General features: G+C 38.4%; 1 pseudogene across 1 annotated transcript; it reads left to right on the plus strand.

Moving 5' to 3' along the window:
* Positions 1 to 546: 546 nt before the first annotated feature.
* Positions 547 to 9990, plus strand: LOC308415034 (5'-nucleotidase domain-containing protein 1-like; annotated as a pseudogene). The gene is made up of 2 exons: positions 547 to 715; positions 9336 to 9990. The product of its transcript is annotated as a 5'-nucleotidase domain-containing protein 1-like (transcript).
* Positions 9991 to 20846: the final 10856 nt, after the last annotated feature.

Below are 20846 nucleotides of genomic sequence, written 5' to 3' on the forward strand. Positions count from 1 at the left end.
TTAACTGCATTGTGTGAAATATTGAAAGAAACAACAATCTGTGCCATGGCCTTCTCGAGACTGACCAGTGGTCATAGTGTGTCTCTTCTGAACAGACAGCCCAAAACAGCATTTTCCCTTTACCTAAACCTGTCCCACCATGTTCTTAATATTCTTACTTTCCCCGTCTTTAGACTAGATATTTTTCTCCTAAAATAGATAACATCAAAATCTCATTCCTAGAGAAAATTGTAAGTTATCAATCATTCAGAAAGACATGACTCAGATCCTGGGAGGCTGAACAATGTAGCGATACAATGTAGCAATACAGCTCCAGGTGGTCTGCTTTATAGAGGATGTTAATGAGTCATAGGCAGCTGCAGTGATGTAGCTCAGCGGTAGCGCGTCTGTTCTTCATGCCTGTGGTCAGAGGCTCGACTCCGAGCTTCCTGAGGTGTCTTTTGGATGTGGTTCTCTGCGAAATCTCTCACACTTTGACTTTATACAATGAGGGCATATATGCATTGGTAATTAGTGATCAAACGCTGGTCTATGGCCATAACAACAATGTTCATCTATGATCACTATAATATTTCCATGAGACCTCCGCAGTCTGATGAGTACAGCGTGGTTATGTTACTAGGAATACGTTCTGTTCACAGCTTAAGTAAGGCTCAGTCTTCATGCTGGTGGCAGTTTCCTAGTGGGTATGTTTCTCAGGAGATAGAAAACAAGGGTGAGTGAGTTCTGCTGTGAGAGTAAGGAAGGGCAAAGGGAGAAGAATTCCTAGTGACTGAGCAGAGAGAGAGAGAGGGAAGGAGGGAGAGACAGAGAAATTTTATGAACAAATGGATTTGCCCTGTGTCCTCTGAGTGTGCCTGCATGTGTGTGTTCCTCTTTAGACTCACACTAGCTTCTATAGCTCCATCATCTTTATATTTACCTTGGACCAGGACTGTGTTGCAATCTCAGGTTTAGATTAGATTTGCCTAAGACATGAATTTTATATTCCATGAAAATATACAGAGGAGAAACGATCTCCCAAATTCCAGAGTAAGGAAGGAGGTGCCATCAAGTCCTCCTGTTCACAGCTTTTCTTCTCCCTCTATCAGGCCTGACTCAAACGATGCAGTTCTCCTTAGAGCCACCGGGTGGCAGAAATATATAAGCTCACATTTGAATTAAAAGAGCTCTTGTTTTACAGAGAAGCCAATATCCCCCAATTTAATGTATTTCTGTTTGTTTGCAAATTTCACAGGTGTGCTAGAGCAGTTTTATTTATGGATCAGCACAAATCTAGTGATCAACAACTCACTTCATCTCTGATTAGTGTAAAGTGTGCAGTTCAAAATGTATATACAGGAGTATTTCATGTATAATATGGTATTCACACTTGGATTGACTTCTGTGGCACTCAGCTGAGATTCCCTAAGGTTCCAAGCCCTCTGTGAAAGGCTATGGTATGACTGCCCAGATCCCTCCCTACGGGACACCTTCATTCCTGGACAATCATCACCATTGGTTGTATTATGCTCCCTGGTGACTTCCAAGGGCACCCTGCTGATTGTGGTCTGTTTTACAATTACTCTCCTATGGCTTATCATTTTTACTGGAAAAATAAAATCATTCTCTTCCACTCTTCCCCCTTTGTCCCTTCTCTCTTCATTCTCTTCCCTCTCCTTCCGAGTACTCATGGTCAGCCTCTATTATTCTTCTCCTCTACTCTACTCTCCTGATCTCTGTCTGCCCCTCCTACCCTCTTAAATACTCTACTGAAACCCTGAACCATGATATTCTATAGTATACCTTCCTGATACCCTGAACACATGATATTCCATACTATACCTTGGTGATGCTCTGAACATATGTTGTTCTATATTATATCTTCATGATGCCCTGAACACATGCTATTCTATACTATACATTCCTGATGCCCTGACACATGCTATTCTATAGTATACCTTACTGATGCCCTGACCAAATATTATTCTATACTTTATCTTCTTGTGGCTGCTCCTTTAAGCCGAAGGAATGCTTTTACACCAGCTTGATAGAGGCACCTCCTTTTCCCACACCTCACCACACCTCACCACACCACAGTCGAACATACCCTGCCTCTTTATCTTTTTGTAAACATATCACCTTCCATTCCTCCTCCTTTTATTTTTCTTAGATACCTGTGAAGACCATGAAATGAAGAATTTTCAACCTTCTTCTTTTTGCATCAGCTGAAATGCAGTTCTTTTAACTTCTGATGATATACCCCAAAATGCTCCAACGTACAATAAGGACACATGCTCCACCATGTTCATAGCAGCTTTATCTATAATAGCCAGAAGCTTTAACAAAACCAATTATCCTTCAGTAGATAAATGGATACAGAAATTGTGGTATATTTACACAATTGAGTACTACTCAGCTACCAGAAACAATGACTTTATCAAATTCCTAGAAAAATACATGCATCTAGAGAATATCATCCTGAGTGACATAACCCAGTGACAAAAAACTGACATAATATTCAGTCACTCATAATTGGATACTAACTCCATTAAGATCTGAACATCCCAAGAAAAAACTCACAGGCCTTATGAAGCTCAAGAAAAACAAAGGCCAAAAAATGAAAGCCTCAGTCCTTCTTAGGAAAAAAAATAAAATGTATATACCCTCTGAGAGTGTGGTACACCATTATCCAAGAGCTAAGAATATACCCCCGTGGCAACTTTTACTATTCAAAGAACAGTATGGTAATCTATACTCACTAAGAAATTTGTTCCATTGTTATGATCTGTCCTACATGTACTTTATGATTATGGTAACTAGCGGGATTTTTATGCATGCTATCAAACCTCTAAAAGAATTAAGTACTGACAAAAATATTCATATAAGGTTATGCCAAAATGCCTTTAAAAATCTGTATATGTACCCCTCTTTTATTAAAATAAAGTTGTAAGAGGGATAAAAAAGAAACAATGACTTTATGAAATTCCTAGGAAAGGAGATGTATCTAGAGAATATCATCCTGAGTGAGGTAACCAAGACACAAAAGAACAGACATAATATACACTCACTGATAACTGCATAATAGCCCCAGAATGCTCTGAATACCCCCAGAAACAATGCACCGACCATATCAAGTTCCCAAAGAGGAAAGGCCAAAAATTAGAAGCCTCAGTCCTTCATAGAAAACAACAACAACAACATGTGTATAACACCCATCCAGAGTGGGGTCCACCTATACCTTAAATCATTAATAACTCGAGAGATAAGAGGATAGCCTTGTGGCAATTTTTGGTATTTAAAAATCATTATGTTTGATCTATACACACCAAAAAAAAAACTTTGAATTTTCATAAGGTGTTTCCCTATTCTTATTAAAATTTCATTATCAGTGAGACTAAGAATATTATGAGAATTTGTAAAGAAAGGTGAACAAAGATTATCAGCCAGCTGCCAGCCATGACAGTAAGAAGACAAGTGTGAACCAGCAGACTAGTGCATCGTCCATACCATCGACTATGATAAAGCAGAAGGCAGACTGAAGAAGACCCTGGGAACAGCACAGGTCTCTCCACATCTGGTTCTCTCTAGTGCTGCCTGCCCTTGCTGTCTCTGACTGGAGCCTGTCCCTCTTCTGACCCTGGTTGTGTCAGAACTCCTCAGAGTCCACCTGTCTCTGGGACCCTGTGATTCTGGGATCCCATAATCCTGTGATCCTGACATCCAGGGTGTCTCAGACCTCCTGGGAATGAAGCTGCCTCTAGGATCCTGAAGTCCTGGTGTGACCAAGCTCTTGAGATCCTGATTATCTGATCTCCTAGAGTTCCAGCTTTCTCTGGGTTTTTCAGGTTTTGGTCAGGTGCCATAGCCCTGGTTTTGCTCCAGAAACAGGTACTAGCTGGACCGAACCTGTGCCACTGACTGTGGAGGTGTTGCATTATTTATTTATTTATTTATTTATTTATTTATTTATTTATGTGTTTTTGTATTTATTTTTTTATTTATTTTACTGGTTTCTATGGGCGTTGGAGGTACACTGGGTGTTGGAAAAGATGCTGTGTCCTCAAATGTGACCTTGGGTGTGTCAGAGCTCCAGTACTCCTGGGTGCGTCTGGTCTCCTGGGAGTCAGCATCCTTTGTGATCCTGTGGTCCTGTGCTTATTCGTATACCTGTGAACCTGTTACCCTGTGATCCTGGGTAAGATAGAGCAGCTAGGAGTCAGGATAACTCTGAGTGTTTTGGGAATGAGTGTGGGGGAGCAGAACCAGTGTCCAAGGTATGCTCAGGGCATAGGTTCAGATGGAAAGGAACCCATGCCACTAGCTGGGCAGGGGTTTCTGCGTCCTTAGATATCAGAGGACCCCGTAATTTCAGGTGTTTTAGGCAGATGGTGTGGCTTCTTCACCTGTGATCCTGAGCAGGCTAGAGCACCTGGGAGTCTTGCTTCCTCTGTGTGTTCAGGGAGACAAAATATTTAAAGCAGAGTTAATACCAAAACCCTTTAAATCATCTCATGAAATTGAAACAGAAAGAACACTGTCCTATTTCTTGTATGAGACCAAAGGTTTCCTGGTATCTAATCTGCCAAAGGACAGCAGAGAGATGGAATTACAGACCAAACTCATTTACATAAAGAGATGCAAAAATATGAGTCCAGCATTTCCATATGGAATCAAAGAACACATCAAATGATCACCCACCATGACCAAGAGGGCAGATCGTGATCAAAGATGGAGGGAAGCCTCAACATTCAAAAGTTAGGAATTGTCATACCATACAAATAAACTGAAAGAATTAAAGTACATTATCTCATCAGACGCAGAAAGAGCCTTTAATAAAATCCAGCACTTATTTGTGATCAAAGTCCTGATGAGATAAAGGATAGAAGGGGCATACCTAAACATAACAGGGTCAATAGCAAGACTAGCGCCAACATCAAGTTAAATGGAGACAAACTCAAAGAAATTCTACCAAAATCAGAACCCTGACATGGCCCTCACATAAAACATCATGCGAGTCAAAAATGGTGACAAAGGCGAGGGTGTTGGTCATCGTGGGCGTTCACATGGAAGGAGGACTAGGTTCTGTTGTGTCCTGAAGGTCCCAGTGCTGTGCAAGGAAGGCACAGCCTCTGTCTCTCAGGTCAGGTGTCCACACACCTGCTCCCAGAGTCCGTCCCCTTTCTGACTCTCCCTAAAATATTTTGTTGATATGAATAATCACAATGGTACCTGTACTGACACTATGATGTACACTTTAAAAGTTAACGATATTACCAAGTGATAGACCAGGTAAATTGCTTGTGGACAAGATTACCTACATATAAACAGTTGTACTTACAACACATACATTCTAAATGAGCTAACGTTTCGCACCTGAGCAAATGGACATTGGCTTTTTTATGTGCAAAATAAGAAACATAGAATAAAATAGAGTAGATAAAATAGACATAAAGCTCATCTTCTGTGAGAATGAGGGGGGGAACCTCTTCTCTCTAGCATGTAAGTGACATAGGAAGGCTTGAATTGGAGCTCAGGTTTAGAACACTTGTGTAGAATATACAAGGTCCCCTGACTGACACTCATTTTGGCCCAAAAAGGACTTTCACAGGGAGGTAGTCTGAGGAAAAGAAGGCAAGAGTTCCTATAACAGAGTGCCAATAAGTGAACAAAGCTGCCTCCACTACACAAAAGCCAAAACCAAAGCACAAAGAACCAAGAAAAACAACAACAAGAACAAACCGATTTCACAAAAGGAGCACTGAGCTACTAGACAAACATGGGTAAAACCAGGAAAAGGCATAGGCCCAAACCAGAGCTCTTCCTGTGAGTGGTCATAGGCTGAAAAGAGGTGACTTTGAAGTGGGCTCGGATGAAACTATACAGGGTATCTCACATTGGCCTAAGATTTTCAGGTGTTTGCATTTTTGTGTAAATAATTTTTACATTTTCCAAAAAGATTTCATGTGGTTAATGTTGTTAGTTTCTTCTGGTTGGGAGTAGATTGTTCTCATTGAGAGTAGATTGTTTTCTGTTAAAATGAATAAGATGAAAATTTCATCCGCACAGTAAAGGGTAAGTTCTGATCCTGGCAGGCTGAAGAAGGCTGCAGTGGAATGTAGCAATGCTGCTTCAGGCTTGCTGCCTTCATATAGGCTCTGATTAAGGCATAGTTAGCTGCAGGACTGTAGCTCAGTGGTAGAGCGCCTGCTTTGCAAGTGTGTTACCCTGGGTTCAATTCTCAGCCTCCTGCAGCTCCTTTGAGATTTTTTTTTTGCAAGATGTTCTAGACTTTGAATTTTGTTATAAGGGCAAACATGCATGGGCAGATATCAGTCAACGCAACAGTGTATGGCCATGACAACAATGTTCATTTATAATCAGAAAAACATTTTAATGAGACCTCCGCAGTCTGTGGAGTACACCGTGGTTATGACATCAGTAATATGTTCTGTTCACAGATTGAGTGAAGCTCGGTCAGGTCATCATGATGGTGGCAGTTTCCTGGTTGATATGATTCTCAGGAGATAGAAAGCAAGGGTGAGTGAGTTCTGCAGTGAGGGTAAGGAAGGAAGGACTGGGAGGAGAATTCGTAGTTACTGTGCAGAGAGCAGGAGGGAGGGATTGAGATAGACAGAGAGAGAGAGAGGGCAGAGAAGGGAGGGATGGAGGGAATGAGGGAAAGAGAGAGAGAGACCAAAAGAGAGACAGATAGGAGGGAGGGAGGGAGGGAGGGAGGGAGAGAGAGAGAGAGAGAGAGAGAGAGAGAGACAGAGAGAGAGAGAGAGAGAGAGAGAGAGAGAGAGAGAGAGAGAGAGAGAGAGAGAGAGAGAGAGAGCCTGGACCTACCCAGTTGGCTCCTCCTCCAGGTCCGTAGCCTGCAAAGATCCCCAGAGTTGCATTTCAGCTCCGAGGGGCATATTTTTCTTTGTTCTTTCTTTCTTTTTTTTTTTAACTTCAGATTTTATCCCCCTCCTAGTCACCCCTCACATCTTTACTTTCAAATGTTCATTACGATGAGTCACTGTTCTGTTTAGAGACCTCTGGCTTCTGCTTCTCTATCAATACTGGAACCTCACTCGGGCTCCTCTCAGCCATTCTGTTGTTGCCCTGTGTCATGGAGATCCTTCAATGGCAGCCAAGAAAGGGTACCATTCAATCAGTAATAGTTCTGCATTTCGTTGGTTGAAAAATGAAGTTACTTAAGAACAAGTTAACTGTCTCATTATAAATGAAATTTCACCATCTGAACCAAAAATATAAGACACTATAGATATCCAAACAGTTCTTTGTGAATGAGCTGAGCACTAACTCAACGTCAAGTTCTAAGCCATTAACCTACAGTTTTTTAAATTTTATTTTCTTATCAACAATTCTATGAGATACTGTGCACAATTATTACATTTTTACATTGAAAAATGATACCTAATATTAAAGAGATATTAAATGCCATTTAAGAAAAATGTATATATCAAAGTCGGGGACAAAACATCTTGTCACCTTGAGTGCATGGCCAATATCTAATATTCTGTACCTTCAGATCTTTTCTCACTTAGACATATAGATACCTTTTGGAGTTCTGTCTACTGCAAGCATTTCTGACACCTCATACCAAAGACATCTAAAAAAGTGGATTCAGTCTCTGAGCATTTTGGATCACACAAAAACACAAGTTATTTCTGTAACTGTTATTAAACTATGTCTTTAAAGCTGTGACATATTGTGTTCTATTAGCCTTAGCAATTTATTATGAGTCTATCAGGTGCTGGACTATGTAGGATTTCTATCATTTCCGCTAATTTTCACAGCACTGTGAAAATGGAGAAGATGAAACTATGATTCTTACTTGGCAGATAAGAAAATTAATGTTTGGAAGAGTGAAGGACCTTAGCTTAACAAATATTCAGTAGGTGACAAACACAAGATGTGTCCTATCCTGGGCCCAGGGCATCATTCATTTACCAATTTACTTTGGTGATTGACAAACCAGCCAAACTGACCTAACAGAATTTACTCCTGCCTTAGTAAGCACAGTCAGGGGCTGCAGAGATGTAACTTCATGACTCAGCAATTCTGACTTTGCTTCTATGAATCCATACTTCCTCTAGAAACTCATTATATATATATATATATATATATATATATATATATATATATATATACATATATATATTTTACACTCATGTATATACATATATACTTATGCACATATACATGTATACACACATATATTCCTATACACACATATATATATACATATACACATATATACATATATACCCAAATATACTCATATGCACTTACATATACATATATATACATATATATTTATATACATGTATACACAGATGCACATATGTACATAGACATGTATGCACATATGCACATATTTATATATACATGTATACACATATACACATTTTTACATATACATATATACATATATATTCACACATCCACGGATGAGGAATATTTCCTTTGTTACAATTTTCAGCACCACATGTGAAAACCACAACATATTGTTAATATGAAATCCCACACTGGTCTCTGTCCTCTCCAATACAATTGTTCCACCACTGTTTGACCCGACTGGATGCCAACATAGTGACATGATTAGTTGCACTAGCTTTGGTCGCCTAGTTCTCTACCATCTGTCATGGTAGCACCAAAACCGCAGCAAATTCGGTGTATTGGCAGTGACACAGGAGAGACACTGCTTTTAAAACCTTAAACTGTTTTACTGCTTTTCTAGACACAACACACATTTAGTGCTGAGAGGATGGAAAATGCACATAGGCAAAATGCACAAAAAGCAACATTTCTTCATGCCTACAAGAACCTTCTATGACACTTTGACAGCTCAGTGCACATCCTTTCACACATGTTCTAAGTATAGAGGCTTTTATTTCCTACCCTTTCAGACTCAAACTCTTCAAAATAATTGGTAAACTGCCTTTCCTATAAAATGAAGTGCAAACACTTTATAACTGCATCAAATATGTTCTTATGCCATTTTCAAATGACTCTATCATAGTACATTGTACAGTCCAGTTGACTTATAATTGAACATTCAAATAGTTGCAATTCTTTTTCCCATTAATCTTGTGAGTCGGCTGGGCTGAGAACTGACCATACTCTTGCTACAGCCCCTGACCCCCAGGCAGAGTGATTATTGGCATATGTTTCATGCCTGGCATCTTGGACAAATGATATTTGATGCACATGCAAAGGCAATTTGGAGATATCAAGATGGAGCTGAGGAAAGCAGACCTGGATCCTGGTGACTGTGGATTCTTCTTCCCAGAAATAAAAAGAAATGTAGGCAAATATGTATACCACTCTCCTGAGTCTGTAAGAAAGTGGCCTTTTGGACATTGTGATTACAAATGCATTAAAGCCTGGATTCTTCTCACCTTTGCCAAGCCAGAAGCCTCTCCACCCACTTGAGAATGATGAGGAGGACGAACTGCCATCTGTGGATAAACCTGGATGGTACTCTCAAGGGAACACTGTCCACCTTTATGACCTTCTGAAGAAAATGAACAGCAAGCCTGAAGCCAAGGTTGACTTTGGTGACAGCATGCATTCAGACATTTTCCCAGCCCATCACAATACTTACTGGGAGACAGTCCTTATTCTTGAGGAGCTTCAAGAGCAAAAAATGGAGAAGCCTGAGGAAGCAGAGCCCCTGGAGGAAAGAGGAAAATATTAGGTGCCAATGGTAAAGCCTCTAAATTCCTCATGTAATGAATGGGGCTCATACTTTACTGACTCAGTCTCAAGATGGGGAAATGCAGAAGATTCCATGACGTATACATGGTCCTCTAAGAGAATCGGCAGCTACAATATGATTGCAATTCTGTGCACTGAATCTATTGCAGAGTTACCCCAGATTAAAAATTTATAGGATTCTCTACAATTTATTCAAAAACAGTTTATTACTATCCCTTGGTCCATCATACCTCGGGTTCTCAAGACACAAACAACAAAATAATCTCTACTGAAAAATGATCCAACCATCTGCACATAGACATACTGTTTAAAAAATGTCAATTTTCCACAGCACTGGAAATGTTTTATAAGAACAATTTTTCAATGAAAAAATGAGCAAATGGATGCTTATCAATCTATCTTTCTTATATAAATCATTTTAATGTTTAACAGTTCTTGTCATATTAACATTTTTAGTACCCTACATTTAAAAAAAGACAATATGACTGATATTTTCTACAATGGTAGTTTGGAGGATTCTCCCAAGTCGATAACAAACACATTTAGTGTTTATTTATACATCCACCTGGTCCAGCACTTTCCAAAACCTGGTCCAGACTAACAGCAGAACAACATAGAGCTTGAAAATGCAAATCTGAATGCTTCATTTCAGACATTCTGAATCAGAAACATTGGGAGTGGGGACAGCAATGGCCTTTTAAGTAACTTCTAATAGATTTGATGCTTCTATTAAATTTGAGACCTAGTAAGTAAACCCTGTGATGAGTATCCATACTTTTAATTGAAAGTATAATCTGAATTGATTACACCAGAGTCTATTGAAAATGGGTTATTGTTCCTAGTAATTCCACTTTTTGCTATTTCCATTTCCCATAACAATACATAGAGATGGTTTCTTTAAATGCTATGACCTCATTCCTTAGTATTAATTTCTCTCCTTAGGAAGGTAAATTTATACCTATTAAACTTAAGTTCCAGCCTTGACCCTTTGGGACCAGAGTTGAAAGAAGCACACTACAACTGCATAAGTCCACTTCAGGTCAGGATATGTTGTGTTCTGTGTGGTTTTGATTAGTTAACATGTGCATCAGACCATGTTTACAGAAGATGTTTTGATTCAGTAGATGTTTGTAGGTTCCTTAGTTCCCTATTTTCCTGTTAACTGCAGTGTGTATAATGGACAGTACTAGAAAACTTCATGATAATTTTTCTTGGAATTTAGCATATTAACACATGCACTGAAAAATTATTTTCTTAAAGTAATCAATGACTACTGTTTAGGCTTTACCAGAAATGTTCAATTTCTCATCCCGTATTCACAGAGGAGAAAGCTGGTATCAGGGTGTGCACACTTATATTCTGGCATATCTCCCCTCCCTCCACTCCCCAGAATGCCCTTGCAATGGCTTTGGTGTACCCCAGTTGAGAACAGTACCCTCTGAAAGGCAGAATAGTCACAAATTTCTCTCTTTCTCGCAGGGACACACTGACCACATATCCCAAAATGGCAGTGAGGCAACTCAGGTCTTTCTGCCCTCAGAGAGATTCAAGTGCTCACCACTGAGAATACATAAGCTTGGCTACAGAGACTGTTTCTTTCTTTGGCTGTATCTCCTGGCTCTCTACTTAAAAGAGTCTCCACAGAGACCCCAGGTGTCTGTGAAAACAACAATGTCCTCTTGCCCTCTCTGCTCAGTACCTAGGAGCTATTCTCCCAGTGCCCCTTCCTACTCTCACAGCAGAACTCACTCACCCTTGTTTTCTATCTCCTGAGAAACATACCAGGAAACTGCCACCAGCATGAAGACTGAGCCTCACTCAAGCTGTGAACTAACATATTTCTAGTATCATAACCACACTGTACTCTTCAGACTGCGGAGGTCTCATGGAAATATTGTATTGTTCATAGACCAACATTGTTGTCATGGCCATAGACAGGCGCTTTGATCACTAATTTCCTATGCATATATGCTCTCATAGCATAAAGGCAATGTCTGGGCCATCTTGCAAATAAAAAATGCAAAAATAAGAAAAAAAGGTAGCAGGTCACTGGGAGTCGAACCCAGGACCTCTGACAGGAGGATCAGGCACTCTACCACTAAGCTACTTCACTGCTGTAGTTCAAGGCTCATTAACGTCCTCTATAAAGCAGGGAGAGCCACGCAGCATCCCTACACATTACTGCATTGTTCAACCTGGCAGGGTCTGCATTACATCTTTGTGAATGATTGATAAAATATCATTTACAGTGTGTTTGAGACTTTTATGTTATTTATTTTAGGAGAAAAAAATCTAGTCCCCAGACAAAGAAAGTAAGAATATTAAGAACACAGTGGGACAGGTTTTGGCTGAAGAGTAAATGCCATTGTTCTGTCTGCTCGGTGGAAACACACCATGACCACTGGCCAGTGCCTTGATACTAAAATGTTTTCTGTTGAGTTTTATACATATTACAGACTCTGTAGCTATGATGAAGCTTGTCATCAGAATAGTAAACTAGCCTGATTCCAGACATCAGAGACTGCAACAATCGACACTGCGGCTTTCCTTCTTGAGGTCTGTTCTGATTCCGCATTTTCCTCTCCCCTTTCTATATTCTTAGCGCCCATATACTCAGCTTGATGAAAAGTCATCACCCTGATTCTATGGACTTTTGCGGGGTGAACGTGGTTAATGTAAGGTAGTTTTTGTGAAGAATTTAGAAATGTTCATAATTTAACAGGGAGGAAATAGCCTGATCGATTTATACAGACATAATCTTCACTTGGTAACTAAGCTAAAGTCATATCTTACGTTAGTATAAATCTTTGTAATTGATACAATGTTCAAGTTATAATCTTTACTGTGATACCGAATTTATTTAAGATTTTCAATCTGTAATTTCTTATTGATTTAACATTCAAATTAATATTATTATTTTCATATAGATATTGTACCGATACAATACATTTGGGAATATGAGGCTTAGATCCAGTCATATAACTCCTATTATACACTGCTTATAATTGATTAAACCATACTAGATAAGGGGTGGATAGCAAACTCATGGTTCTTAATCAGCTAAAAGGGTGTTTTTGTGATATTTCAATTTAAATGGGGCAAGACTAATCAAGGCTTAACAGTTCAGAAAGGCTTTATAAAGTTAGATGTTTTTTAGAAACGTCATAAATACATAAATTATGAAATTTAATTATATTTATTTTTGGTTGAGACATATCTGCTCCTTACAGTTCTCCTCTGGAATGTTTAGCTGAAAAAAATTTAAAATCACTACCTTAAGGAGAGGTATTGTTTGTGGATAGGCAGCCACTTGGCAGATACTGCCTATTTCTTCTACAGACTAATACTGTCCGGAATGGGACACATCATTCAAAATAGTCTACATTTTCAATGTTGTATTTGGCCCCTGAGATTCTCTCTTCTGTCTCTTGTAGTCTGTTGAAGATGCTCGCATCTGTGACTCCTGATTTATTTTTTTGGTTTTCCATCTCCAGGGTTGTCCGTTTTAGTGTTTTCTTTATTGTTTGCATTTCCATTTTCAATTCCTTATTCTATTCCTTCATCTCTTTAGTTCTGTTTTCCTCTAGTTCTTTGATTTCTATGAGGGTTTTTCTTGATTCCTCTTTAAAAGCTTCTATATATTTCTGGTTTTCTTCTCGTTCTTGTTTTTTTTTTTTTCTACTATGCACTTATCAGTGAGTACATACCATGGATGTCCTTTGGGTTCATGGTGATCACATGTAGGATGCTACTTTCTTTTTTTCTTCTTTTTTTAAATTGAACAAATTTATTTTTTAAAAAATGAAGATAAATGTACAGATTTTAAAAGCATTTTTGCATAACAGTATATGAATACATTTTTGTCAGTACTTGATTTTTTAAATGTATGATAGTATACCTTAAAATCTTTTTTTCTTTTTTTTGAACAACTTTATTTTAAAAAACAAAGATAAATGTACAAATTTTAAGGATTTTTGCATAAAAGTATACGAATATATTTTTGTCGATATTTGGCTTTTATTTTTCAAAGGTTTGATAGTGTGCATTAAGGTCTTACTAGTTACAATGAGCATAAAGTACATGTAAAACAAGATGTAACCTGGAATTAGTCAAGGTTTTCTTGGTGTATAAGGATTGAGCATAACGGTTTTTTTCATTTTCTTTCTTTTTTTTTTCTTGAGCTTCACACAGTCTGTGAGTTGTTTATGGGGTGTTCAGTGCTTTCAGGTGTTAGTATCCCATTATCAGTGACTGCATATTATGTCTGTTCTTTTGTGACTGGGTTATCTCACTCAGGATGATATTTTCTAGATGCAAACATTTTCTTAAGAATTTGGTTAAGTCATTGTTTCTGGTGGCTGAGTAGTACTCCATTGTGTAAATGTACCACAATTTTTGTATCCATTCCTCTTCTGAAGGACATCTGGGTTCCTTCCAGCTTCTGGATATTATAAATAGAGCCACTATGAACATTGTGGTGTATATATCTTTGTTGTGTGTTAAAGTGTCTCTGGGGTATATGCCCAGAAGTGGAATAGCTGGGTCTTCAGGTAGTACTATATCCAATTTTCTGAGGTATCGCCAGACTTATTTCCAGAATGGTTGTATTAGTTTGCAACCCCACCAACAGTGGAGAAGTGTGCCTCTTTCTCCACAACCTCCCAGGCATCTGTTGTCATCTGAGTTTTGGATCTTTGCCAATCTGACTGGTGTGAGGTGGAATCTCAGGCTTGTTTTGATTTGCATTTCTCTGATGGCTACGGATGTTGAGCACTTGGGTGCATAACAGGGCTCGGCCCATCTGCCATCTGGACCAGTGGAGATCCAGGGACACAGACCAGATAGATACAAGGGAAAGGCGAGAACATATCACTGACAACAAAATGGCAAGAGGAAAGCGAAAGGGCATATCCCAAGGAAACCAAGACAACCTGGCAACACCAGAACCCAGCTCTCCCATAACAGCAAACATCGGAATGCCAAACACTCCAGAAAAAGAAGACGCAGACCTGAAATCATACCTCAAGATGCTGATAGAGATCCTTAAACAAGAACGGGAGGAAAAGCAAGAAGATTCAGAAGCTTTCAAAGAGGAAACAAAAAAAAAACACTCAAAGAACTCGTTCTTGTTTAACTGAGTTATTCATGCTCTTCTTGAAGATCTCCATCATCATCTTGAGGTATGATTTCAGGTCTGAGTCTTCTTTATCAGGAGTGTTTGGCAATCTGCTGCTTGCTGTGATGGAGAGCTGGGTTCTGATGTTGCCAGGTTGTCTTGGTTTCCATTGTGTAAGTTCTTTCGCAATGCTCTTGCCATCTAGTTGTCTGTGATTATACGTGGTTTTCTTGTTGGTGACTGGTTCCCGTCTCTCCTGTGTACCTGTCCTGTTTCCTGGATCTGTGCTATTTTAGGTGGCAAATGGATCAGGTGTTTGGTCGACATGCAAGGCACTTCCAGGTGAACACCATGACCCTACTACTAGGAGGTGGTAGGGGTCCTGCTGTAAAAAGGCAGGTGACCTTAAACACAGAAAGAGAGAATAAAAGCTACTTGATTCTTTGGCAGAATTGTTAAGAAAATGTATAAAAAACTGGTGTGTTTGTTTTAAAGATGGTATAGAGAATTAATGTACAAGTCAAGTTTGTTTTTCTAGTTAAAAGAAGAGAGAACAGAGTCTACCTGATTCACATGGGAATTTTTACCTCCACTTCAGAAATAAGATAGAAGTCTGCACACCAGGCAGAGTGAATACAGATATATATTAGGGAAGGAAATAATAAATGAAGATCTGACGCTCTGGTTGAGAACAGGATAGATCAAACACTTTAAACTAAAGTCCCAGTTTTACAGATTGCTTACCTATTGATTTGTAATTGATAGAAAGTTATTTGTTTGTGAATTACCCCACTAAGGCCAGGTGGCTTCACAGATGCCAGCTAATGAGGGTTTGTGATTAACTTATGATTTCCACAGAGGATCATATTCTCTTAAGGTCCTATTCATGGGAATTTGACTTGATTTCTTGACATGAGAGATTAATTGAAGGCCTAAATATAAGGTAATACAGATTTTCGTTTATTCATTTGTTTGATATTGCTGTAAATTTTAAAGAGGTTGTGATCCTGCATATTTTGGCTATATTATTGCTCTGTGGGAGATCATAAAATACGAGATATTCTAGTTGCCAACTAGAAGGCACACTATATTGTTTAAAGGATTTGTATTTGTGTTTTTAAAAACTGTGATTTGGCCCTATGTGCTCTCCAGATTCATATGGACCACATTTAATAGAGAGAGACCACCTGAAAACCTAAGTTTAAGAGGCTAAAGCAAAAATAAATCTCAATATTAATATGTTTTCTGTTGAGTTTTATACATATTACAGACTGTGTAGCTATGAGGAAGCTTGTGATCAGAATGCCAAACTGGCCTAATTCAAGACATCAGAGACTGCAACAATTGTCAGTTGGCTTTCCTTCTTGAGGTCTATCCAGTTTCCTCATTTCCAACCCCACTTCTAAATTCTCAGTGCCCCTATATTCAGCTTGATGAAGAGTCATCACCCTGATTCTATGGACTTTTGGGGGGTGAACGTGTTTATTGTAAGGTTGTTTTCATTAAGAATATAGAAATGTTCATAAATTAACAGGGAGGAAATTGCCAGATCCATTTTAACAGCCAAACCTACACTTGGTAACTGAACTAAAGTCATTATTATAAATCTTTTTGCTTGATAAAATGTTTAAGTTATAACTTTTATAGTGGTACAGAATTTACTCAATACATATATAAGATTTTCAGTGGTGTAATTTCTTTTGTTTATGGATGCTGCCCTTAAGACATCAAGTGATTCAACATGGTGCTGGCACATCCTTACTTAGAAAAGAAAACTTTCTATTTTCTATCCAGGGTGGATAAGACCACCCCTGTGTGTTCATTCCCCCACTGCCCAGTGCAAACATGACTCACATCCATTAATTATCAAACAGCTTTGTATGGTAGATTCTCAATCCACAAACCATCTACTTACTTAGCTTACAACAAAAGGACAAAAATATAAACTTCCCACCCAGAAAAGATAAATCAGAGACATGGAAACCCTTAGAAATAATCATAACAATCTCCTCAACTAGGGATGCACAAAGAAATTCATACATATTGACTTCCATGTTGCCTGAGGACCCATACATTGTTTCCTAATCAGAAGGTGTTAATGTACTCAGCATAGTAGTTTATATTAAAGTAAAACGGAAAAACTAAAAAATCAGTATGTTAACACTCTGTAGGATAATACTTATATTAAATGTGACATGAAAGTTACAATTGCATATGCACATATTCAACAGAATGCAACGTCATAATGTTAATATTAGAGATCATAAGAATGCTAAATATTAATATGTTATATTCTACACCTGGCACACTGTGTGAAATTTGCATGGGTGTGACTAACACACATGAGAGAAGTATCCAGGATGAATAGTTTAATCGCATGATTACAGTTCACTACGAAGATGACTTTATACTCAATTACAGTGTAATAAGTCAGCAGGAAAGTCTGTCAAATGAGAGGTGTACACCACGTGCCTAGAGGAAAAGTGATTTTATTTTTATTGAAAATTGATTTTCTGATGGAATTAATAACATAAAAATCTCATAAAATCTGTGAAGTGGAAGCCATAAAGCACCCAGTAAGATGTGGTAGGGATTCATAATCATATACAAAGTAACTAAGTAGATCCTTTCAATTTGTAAGAATGCAGCTTGCTTCATTGTGTCTTCATAGAGGCTGTGATCACATGGTTCCCACACAAGAGGATGTAGCTCAGCAGTAGAGCCCATACTTAGTATGTATGAGGTCTCCAGATCGATTCTCCCTGTCTCCAAGCTTCTATCTTCCCCCTCTTCTGGTATTCCTTTGTCACAAAATGTCCCAGTCTTTTCCTTCTGTTCTGAGGTCATATATGCATCAGTAATTATTAAATAAAGTACTCATAAATTACTACTACTTTATCAAAAAAAAAAACATGGGGATTTAACTTTCTGTTCTGAGGGAATATTTGTACCAGTAGTTATTAGATAAATCACTCATCAATAACTACTAAGATAATCTTTATTTAATATTTGTTCTAATAATCTTTGTGACATTTCCATGAGTTCACTGTGTAAGATAAAAGACCTCATATAAGACAAAGACAACACAGTTCCTCTATTACCTGTCGACATTTCCATGGAGACCTTCACAGAACTCCAGTGATGTGGAAGGGAGGGAATATTGCTGGCCGACAACCTAACTACAATATTTTTTGTGCTCTCTTTAGCCCAGGAGTAGCTGTTTCAAGGTCTGTCTGTGTTGGAATCACCTAGCATGTTGTCACTGTCAGAAAAAGTTTTTCTAGCATGCTAACACATTAAAATAGACTCATTACATTATCTTAACAAAACCACAGTTTCCTACCAAACAAAAGACTGAAATTTTCATCACATAGCAGTTAATGCCAACCAACAGCTGAGGTTTGGCCTACTTAATCCTTCCATCTATGTACTTAAGAAATGCTATATATAAAGCTTATTTGCTTATCATCTACTATAAACACGTGATGCATCTCATTGGACACTGTATAGTAGAGTTTGTGGTAGCATGCATCTGTCACACTCATATGTTCTCAGGCGTGTTTAACTCCAGAATTAACTTTCTTCCTTTGAGGTGACAGCTGTGATTTGTATCAGCATTCATAAGTATGTCTTTTTGTATATACTTGCATTTTTGTGTGTTTGTGTGTGTGTGTGTGTGTGTGTGTGTGTGTGTGTGTGTGTGTGTGTGTGTGTAAAGGTTTCAGGGATATGGAATGTGTGGGAAATTAAAGGTTAAATATTGAGCTCATGCCATTCACAGTCAGATGCAGGACTACATGAGGAACATATTTGGTATAATGCTTACTTCCCTCTAAATTCATTAACAGCATCAGTACCTGGATGCCTAAAGGACTGCTGTTGCATCTGGAAGAGACTAAAAACCGGAATCATGAAAGGTAGTTAAATCACTTATTGCTGTGACAGTGTTTAGTGTTATAATAATTATTCTCCAGAATGACTCGTACCAACGTGGCTCAGAATATCCATTTCTCCCACACTGTTATCTGCTCATATTGACATTCTATACTTTGATTTTCAGAGTGTCCCAGTATTGATGAGTGGAATTCATTTAGTCATCATCTGATGCCTCTGGAGAATTTCATGACTCTGAACTTTTCACTCTGAGAAGTGTATAGGACACAGAAAGGGAGGGTACCTGGGAAGGTAGTGATGAATAGACTCACAATACCACTGTGTGTGTGTGCATTTCTGGCATTGCTGTGTGTTTTCAGGGTTATGTGATGAGAAACAGAGAGACAGAGAGAGGGGGAGGAGAGGAAGCACGGTTGTTGTCATGGAAACCAGGACTCTTTGTGCAGACCCTTTTCAATTGTGACCTAGGTGATACAGGGAAAGGAACATTCTCTGTAGACTAGCTTAAGTGTTCCCAGAGGTGAGCACTTGAATCTCCCTGAGGCTGGAAGACATAGATGCAGGGATCCCAGTCCCACGTGGTCACACTCCCACTTCAGGATTTGTGGCTTGTGTCACCTTCAGAAAGAGAGAGACTAAGGGCATTGTGTCTCCTCAGAGGGTGAAAATTCTGAACAAAAGCAGCAATTTCCTGAGCAGTATAAGTCTTTCAGAAATTTTATCCATTTCTCCTTAACATTACCATCTCCGTGTTATGTATCTTTATGTGAAAATTCTGAAAAAAAAAAAAAAAAAACAAATGGTCCCTGATTAACTCAGAAAACTTCATGAGGTTTATCTACAGCCCACCAAGAAGAACTTCTACAGGTTATGCTAATTTAGGTGGAAAATGTGAATACAGTTCACCAACACTGTGAGTAAATCTTTCAAAAGTTTACCCACTATTCAACAGGAAGATCTTCACGTTGTGCATATTTTTGTGAAAAGTCTGAAAAAAAAATTCTTTGTGACAAAGAAACTTTCACAGTTCACCTGCAGACCCTAAAAAGTCCATACCTATGTTATGCTAATTTTAGGTGAAATATGTGAACAAAAGCCACCAATCCCTGAGCACCCTCTAACTTTCACAATCTTCATCCAATACCCTCAAAAGAAACATCCTTGGTTATAAATATTTATTGAAATGTCTCGACAAAAGCAAACAATCCCAGAGCACTCAGGAAACTTTGCAAGTTTTATCCATAGCCCACCAAGAAGAACATCCAAGAGTTATGCTAATTTTAGTTGAAAAATCTGAACACATTTCACAAACACTGAGACTCTGATCTTTTACAAGTTTTATTCAATAAACAACTGGACAATCTTCAGGTTGTGAATGTTTTTGTGAAAAGTCTGAAAAAAGCAAACAATTCCTGAAGGCACTGGGACTTTCACAAAGATTATCTAGAGCCCCTAAACAGGACCATCTCCATGTTATTCTCATTATAGTTTAAAATACTGGACAAAAGCCACCAATCCCTGAGCATTCTGAATCTCTCACAAATTGTATTTACTACCCTATAAAGAAACATCTGAGGTTATGCATATGTTTGTGAAACCTCTGAAGAAAGGAAACAATATCTCAACACTCTGAAATTTTCAGAAAATTCATCAACAGCCTGTGAAAAAGACTATACCTATAATATCTTAATTTTAGGTGAAAAATCTGAATGAAAGCCACCAATCCCTGGGAATTCTTCAACTTTTACAAACTGTATCCACTATCCCTCATAAGACACATCTCCGGGTTATGCACATTTATGTGAAAAGTCTGAACAAAAGTAAAAAGTGGCTGAACACTCGGAAACATTCACAAAGTTTATCTATGGCCCCTAAGCAGGGCTGTCCCCGGGTAATGCTTATTTTAGGTGAAAAATCTGAACAGTTTCCACCAATCCCTCAGCAATGTGCAACTTTCACACATTTTATTCTCTACTTCTCAAAAGAACTATCTCAAGGTTGTGCATATTTATATGAAAAATCTGTACAAAATCAAACCTTCCATGAGGACAGTGAGACTTTCACAAAGTTTATCTAGAGTCTTTAAAACAGGCCAAGTCCAGCTGATGCTAATTTAGGTGAAAAA

This window comes from Micromys minutus (assembly GCF_963924665.1).
Source record: "Micromys minutus genome assembly, chromosome: X".
NCBI lineage: Eukaryota > Metazoa > Chordata > Mammalia > Rodentia > Muridae > Micromys > Micromys minutus.